This window comes from Asparagus officinalis, chromosome 2 (genome assembly GCF_001876935.1).
Source record: "Asparagus officinalis chromosome 2, Aspof.V1, whole genome shotgun sequence".
Taxonomy (NCBI): Eukaryota; Viridiplantae; Streptophyta; class Magnoliopsida; order Asparagales; family Asparagaceae; genus Asparagus; species Asparagus officinalis.
In genome coordinates, this window is record NC_033795.1 from 42,183,699 (window position 1) to 42,191,388 (window position 7,690).

Below are 7,690 nucleotides of genomic sequence, written 5' to 3' on the forward strand. Positions count from 1 at the left end.
CGAGTCAAGCTCGCCTGTTTGTTTAACTCGCTAACACGAGCCAAGCTTGCCTGTTTGCTTGACTTGCCAGCATAAGTCAAGCTCGCCTACTTTCAAGAGGTCAAGCCAAGCTCGCCTGTTTGTTTGGTTCGCCTACACGAGCCAAACCTCGCCTGTTTGTTTGGCTCACCCATACGTGCCAAACCTCATCTGTTTGTTTGGCTCACCTGCACGAGCCGAGCCTCGCTTGATTGCTTGACTTGCTAGCACAAGTCAAGCTCACCTATTCATTTGGCTCGCCTACATGAGTCAAGCTTCGCCTGTTCGCCAAGCTTGCCAGTAAGCTCGCCTGAGCGTTCAAACAGCTCTCAAGCTTGCCCGCAAGCCTGTCAGCCTCGCCTAAATAGTGCAAGTGGCTGCTTGCTTATAGGAGTGGGCTCACGCAAGCCTGTCAGCCTCGCCTAAATAGTGCAAGTGGCTGCTTGCTTATAGGAGTGGGCTCACCCACGTTCCACGTCCTGGGTGATGAGGCATAACTCCCATCACCCCTATAGTGGTCACAGCCCACAGCTAGGGAAGGGCATGATGCTCCACACCTATTAGTGGTCACATCCCACAAGTTAATGGGGGAACCATGCTTTCCCTTGCCTATTTAAAGACCCTCTTTGCCAATGTGAAAGGGGGTTGGGCAGGCTGGTCTTGCGTCTTGCATCTTGGGCTGAAGTCTGAAGTCTTAGGTCTTGAGTATTGTCTTTCTCTTGGCTGGTGTTTAGGCTCTTCAAAGAGAGACTTCCATTAGTTGGCTTGGTTGAGCTTTCTTGGCTATGAGCTTGGATTATTAAAGTAGATTCAATCTGAACTCTCAGATTTAAGACTCATTAGCTCTCTGCAAACTCTTGCATTGTATCCCTCTCTAAGCTTTCGACCTTGATACTCATCAAGCTCGGGTATACTCAAACTCAATCACACAGGAGCTTCTACTGTGTACTGAAGCTCAACCGCAATTTTGATCGAATCGTCTAAGGGAAGCAAACTTGATGCAAGCATTCGAGGGAGACGTCCTATCTCTACCAAAGAACCCATGTTAAACAAGAAGAGCATTCTCTTTGCTTCTGTTATAATTTTTGATTTCTTGATTTGTAATAAGCCATTCTTATTAATACAAATCCCCTCGGTAAAGGGCCAAGAAACACCACCTTTTGACTCGGTTATGCGAGATGTCTGCCAAACTATGGGCCAAGTCGAGTTGTTTGTGGAATCAAATTATGGGTTGGCCGAGTAGTACTGCATTTTGATTCATTTATACGAGATGTCAGCCAACCAAGTCAGCCATGCTGAGGCAGAGGTTATCTTAGTCCTGAATTAGTCTGGTTATGTATAGTGTAAGACACGTGTCTACTGCTATGCGGAGATTAATATTTAGTAATTTTAGGGGTATAACAGTTGGCCCCTTTCACTTGGAGTCGACCTAGGCCGAGTTCTAGTGAAATGAGACTGTGGATTTACTGAGTCATGAGGTGCATTAATAAGCGGTGTCTAAAAAGTTCCTTGGATATAACGTGGCTTACATCAGAGGATATCTCTTGACTGTCATCGCCTGGCCTTTCGTGCCTGATAGTGGGTTATTTCAGGTAGGCATGCCTTGCCTCAATTTTGAAGAGGCCATTTTGAATTTCGGAGTTAATATCAGCCGTTGGCTTGAAACTGATCCGGTCATTAGGATGTTAGCATCTGTTGATCTAGTTGTCTATAAGTACAGTTGCTGTGAGGAGAGAATTGTTTGTTTCTTAAAATCTTTGAATCTTAACTGATAAAGAGAACTCTGCTCCTTTTGCTTCTTTCGGTGGTCTTGTAAGGATATTTTGATGGCATCTTTTGCTCTTAACTTTCGTCAGGGTTAGTTGGAAATGTTCCACCCGAAGGTGATGCTGCCACAATAAAGGTCGTTATAGAAGAAATTCGATATCCCTCAGTCTTATAAGCTAACGACACCAACGAAGTCGCATGCAATTTTTTACCATGATGCGAGTCGGGCTCTGCTATACATAAAACATCTGGAGTGTGGTTTGTGCCTACCCCTACATCCCTTCCTTCACAGTGTCTTTACAGCTTTAGGAGTTTCACTAATGCAGATGAAACCAAGTTCTATCGCGATTATAGGTTTATGGTCATTTGTCATTGGTTAGGGGTCAAACTGACCCTAAATGTGCTCACTCATCTGGTCAGTGTTATGGTGCACCAGCGCAAGGCCTACTTCCACTTTTAGGTGGTAGGGAGATTCAAGATTATTGCCAACCCTCTCGAGTTTAACAAGGACTGGAAGGAGAAGTTAGTCTGGGTCTCGAGGGACGACTCAAACTTGGGATGTTAGAATTAGCCCGAGATCCTGAGGGAGGCTTTAACAGCGGGGCCTCTATCGAGTTCTGGGAGGCTAGCGCTAGAGAGAATCAAAGTGTATACCGGCTTTCGCAAGATGGAAGACTTACTCGACAATTCTGTTTTGTGGGTGGTTGGCATTTCTTCTGTGCCGCCTACGCCTAAAGAAGATGAGAGGGTGGCCAAGCTGACTCTGGGCTCAAAGGAAGCTATCGAGGCATTTGCTGCCGAACTTACTCGAGCCCAGGAAGAGCTTCCAGCAAGGCTAGTGAAATGTCCTTGTCAGGATCTGGCCCCTAAGGAGGCTGAAGTGGCTCATGTTCAGACGGTTGATGTGGCTGCTGAGTTGGCGGGGCTACCCCTTATGGACTATCAGGCCAAGAAGAGGAGGAAGCTGAGGAAGGTTAACAGTCAAGGGATTCGAAGGACAGTCAAGGTGAAGACCAAAGTCATCTATGTTGATGATGGGTCCCTAGTACAAAAAGAATGGGTCGACCTTCAAAGGGTTGAGGCTGAGGCTCTACGGATAGGTGACATTTCATTGGAGACATGGGGTGAAAAGGCTCCAGATGCCCTCGCCAAGTTGACCCACCACCAAGGGAATGAGCTGGCTACCGAGGGGTTGTCTCCCCCCGAAGAGTATCTATGGTTGTATCCTTATCGTGTCGATGAGATCGACTCTAAGACATGGGATAGATTGAGGATGTTGCTGATTGGATCTCCTAAAGTTGGCCTCTATTATGAGAAGGAGCCGGCTCTAGGGAATAGATACCAGCCCACTCGTCACCTTGATGCGAGGGCATCAGTGCTGGAGTGTCAGGTCACTCAATCGAAGGCGATAGAGCAATTGTGGCTTCCCCGCAATGAAGAGATCTTAGTGGAAGTCCTAGATGTCGGCCTACACCTAACCTTTGGGAGTTATTTGGTCCATGGGGCTCTTGTAGAGCATGAGATATTTAGTCAAATGGAACAAGTTTGAGCATCTTATCTTAAGCTTCAGGAGGAGTCGACCACTCAGAAGGCTGACCTGGAAAATGCTCTTCAATCGTTGTTGACCAAGGAGAATTAATTAGTCGACTGGCTTAGGGAAATGAAGGTTCGGGAGAGCATGATTGATAGCTTGAGGACCTCGGATAGCTAAAAATAAGCCGAGATTGATAAGCTCAAGTGCGAACTCCACGAGCGAAACAAGAGGATAAAATTCTTATATGAGGAGGTATTGTGAGGGAGGCGAGAGGTTGATTGTGCTATGGAGTAGTTTGAGTCCTACCGCCACTCTGCCCAGCGCTTGAGGGTTGAGCTGGAAGAGGAGCGGTTGGCTCACAAGAAACTCCAAGAGGAGAGTGCTCAGCGCGAGTCATCCCTACTTGAGGCTCAAAGTCGTATCGTTCATCTGAATTCTGAGTCTCATTGATCAAAATCATCAAGGGATATCGCTATAGTGTCCTCAGAATGGTGGAGGTGACGATAGATTGCAAATCTAGGCATGACTATCTCTTGGCGCAGCTTCTGACCGAATTGTAGAGTGGACCCCGACCATTTTCACTATCCTCCAAAGATTGCTAACTGTTTGGATACACTCTTAGAGATAAAGAAACACAGTGGGGGATTAGATCTTGATAGTAGTGGTGCTAGGGATGAACTCGATGATGAAGCCGACAAGGGCTTTGCCGAGGAAACTGGGGGGAGGGGGGTAAATGTAGGCTCGACTAAGGAAGCTAGTGAGGATTTGTCCAAATATATCTAAGCAAGTTCTTCAGGGAAGAAGGTGAGTGAGGGGGATGAGTTAGATGTCCAGTTGGCTCATTCGCCACCACTAGCTAATGTTTCTTTACATCTGACTCCTGGTAGGGGCGTGGATACCTCCTAGTTTCCTGGTTTAGTCTCTTAGGTCTTGTGTATCCTCATATTATATTTTATTTGTAAATCAAGTTGTAATCTTTTCAAAAGATATAAATAAAGATATTTTTATCACATGTTCTTTTGCGTTGAAATTTTTGCTTTCGAGCTTTATGAATCAAGACGAGTTGATTTTTAAAATGAACTATTGAGTTAATAAGAAGAAAGTTGAGCTCCATCATCTATGTTTTTAGGCATTTGTAATAGGAGTCAACTCAATTGTCAAATTCCAAGCATGCATAGGCTTGGAGGAATTCATTTGAATAGGCATAGAGAAAGGTGTCGTACATCCATGATGACTTGAATTGACAAAGGTAATTATTCCATTCATTTGGGTTGCTCTTAATTGGGGTCGACTAATAGCGCATTTTTAGTTGGCTATGCAAGTTGTCAGCTAGTTGGTTGCACGTGATGGCTAGGCCCCAGCAGAGATTTGTACCGTTACCCATTAGTGAACTCCAAGAAGCATTTATGGGGAAAGCTAGGAGTTGCTGTTGGAGAGACCTTTTGACGTTATCGAGGGTTATATGTCACTGTCGCTTCACTTATCACACAAAGCGACATGTTGAGAAAAGGGGTAGTGCTTCATTTCTTGTGAGGCCTATTCAAATTTTGAGATTGATCTCATCCGTCCGCTTTGAGCTGAGTCGATTATCCTGATCTCGACACATGTTCTCTTCAGGGCTTATATATCTCTTAGTTGTGAATGATATTTTTTCTACAACTTTAGACTTATCTTCTTCTTAATTTTCCCTTTCTCGGTCTAGTTCACATTAAATACCTAGATCTACAATGGCCTCCAACGCTCCTACTACCGGACACAATGAGATGGGGATTGATCTTCTTCGCGCTTTGCACTCAAAACTTTGCACAATGGAGCTCAAAGATTACTACGATCATTTTGATCTCCCCAAGGCCTTCACTTTGTTAGCGCCAGAGATGGCAGAGTTGGTGTATCACCACGGTGGTAATATGTTGCATATGTATTTGAAGCACTTAGAGTGCAGGCTCCAGCTACCCCTCCACCCCTTCATCCACCAAACTTGCAAGGCTCTGGGGGTATCTCTAGTATAGATCGCACCCAACTCTATAGCCACCTTGGTTGGATTTATGGTGATATGTCACCGAGTCAATGTTGATTCGAGCTTGTATCTGTTTGGCTACTTTGTCAGTGTCAAGACCACGAAGGAGGGACACTACTTCTTGTAGAACATGAGCAACTCCAAGCTTATGTTGGACATCCCTAATTCGAACAAGGATTGGAAGGAGAAGTTTATGTGAGTCTTTGGAGTTGACCCCGGCTTGTCCTATTCAACGTGGACTGAGATCAGGAAGGATGTGCTAAAGCCCAGCCTGCTCTTGGCTGAGGAGGGGAAAAAACAGGAGAAGATCTGGAACTATGTTGGGTCTCTAGAGATTAGTAATCTCTTTGAGACAGCTTCTCTCCTTGTGGTCGATATATCTAGGGTTCCTCCTATTGAAGTCGATACCATTCAAGCATCAACCTTAGCTCTGTCCCTGAACCCCTCAAAGAAGAACCCATTGAAGAATTTGAAGGGGGAGGATTCAGCTACCGTGAAGCGGGGTTTGGCTATGAGGCCTTAAAAGTGGTTAAATGGGGAGCTGGACCCTGAAGAGCTGAAAATAGTGGCATGAAAGGCTGTCGAATTCATAGCTCAGTTGACAGGTTCGAGTGCTATTGCTTAGGTTGAGAGGTCTAAGAAGAGGAGGAGGAGGATGAGCAGAGGCTGAGAGCCTCAAAGGATAGTCAACTCGGGTCGAGTTGACTTGGCCGAAGTAGCGAAGGTTGATGTTTCAGCTTCGAGACCCAAGGAAGGCCCACCTTCAGACATCCCTCTCTCCAAGCTAGCCAAGGTAATTATCTTGGATGAGGCTCTATTCGTTCGACCAGCATACAAAGAAGAAGTAGCTCCACCCGCTTTGCCAGCAGGGGGAGAAGAGATGGCCGTGCCTGCTGAGGTCGAGAGCCGAGAAGAGGAGTCAATGGCCCTGGCCTCTTTGCCTGAGCCTACCCATAGGCCCAACACGGAGCTTGTAAAGGCATCGAGTATGACCATCGAGGAGATAGCTCAGCCCTAGGCAGCTGATGAGCAACTGAGGGCTGATGCTACTTTAGTCCCAGGCGGTGACTCCTGATAGCCTTTCCGCCATTGCATCAGCGAGCTTGACCCCCAGGTATAGGGGGAAGCTTAGAGATACACTAATGGGCATGTCAAGAGAAGGATTCATTCATAGAGAGGATCTTTTTGAGGATGATAAGTTCATCCCCAAGAAACCCCTCGATAAGGAGAGCTCAGTCTTAGAGTCTCGTATGGCTCACTCTCGAGCGTTAGAGCAATTCTCCCTTCCTAGGGATGATGAGATCCTAGGGGTGATGCCTAACGTTAACCTTCATCAAGCCCTTAAGGGCTATTTGCTTCGGAGGGCTCTAATCAAACAAGAGCTATTCTCTCGACTCGACTATGTGCAAAGACTTCCTGCTATTTTTAAAAAGGCGTTGGAGGACGAGAGAATGGCTAAGAAGGCGGATGAGAGGAAAGTTGCTATTTTGGAGGCTGACCAGGAGATTTGGAGCCGTAGAAGGCAAATGGTGTTGGTAATTGGAGATGAGGGAAAGCATGATTCACATGCTTCTGGGGCATCGCACCAAACAATCAACCACCATTGCTAAGCTGAAGGAGGAGATTGGCCATTACCAGTACAAGATCATCAAGCGGGATAACCAAATCAATTATCTAGCTGGGTGAGAAGTGTGCAAGGATAGATGCTTAGGAATGTGCTCGATCTGATCGCATGGCTGTCGAGAATCTAAAGCTTAATCTCGAGGAGGAGCAGTCAGCCCATAACGCATCTCTGGATGCCATCCAATCTCTAGAAGCTCACCTCACTTTTTTAGAGTCAGAGACTTATAGGGCAGAGATAGTGGAAAAATACTACTCCGGTCCTCTGGGTAAAGTGGAAGTGTCATTAGCATGCAAGGCGGGTTTCGACTATCTTTTGGCTTTACTCCCTCCTTAGTCTCAACCAACCCTAGACCATATTTATTACCCCTCCTGTATCTCTAACTGTCTTGATATTTTAAAGGACACAGAGATGAGGGGAGGGGGAGTAATGTTAGATGTAGGGAATGGGGACGAAGGAGACGAGTCAGAAGACGACTAAGGTGAGACTGCTCCTACTACCATTCAGTTAACTCTGCTCTCAAGTTGAGTATTGCTCTCTCAAGTCTGACTCCCGACCAAGCCAAGTTCCATGAGGGTCTGTTGTATCTTTTGTTTGTAAATGCAAATACAAATGATGATGTAAATTCCATGAGATATGAATGAAAATTAATTGTTCGCCCTTCCCATTTGCATATGCTTGTGTGTTATCTTGTTCATGTGTATTTCTTTATAGTTTTGCTTCATTAAGGAGA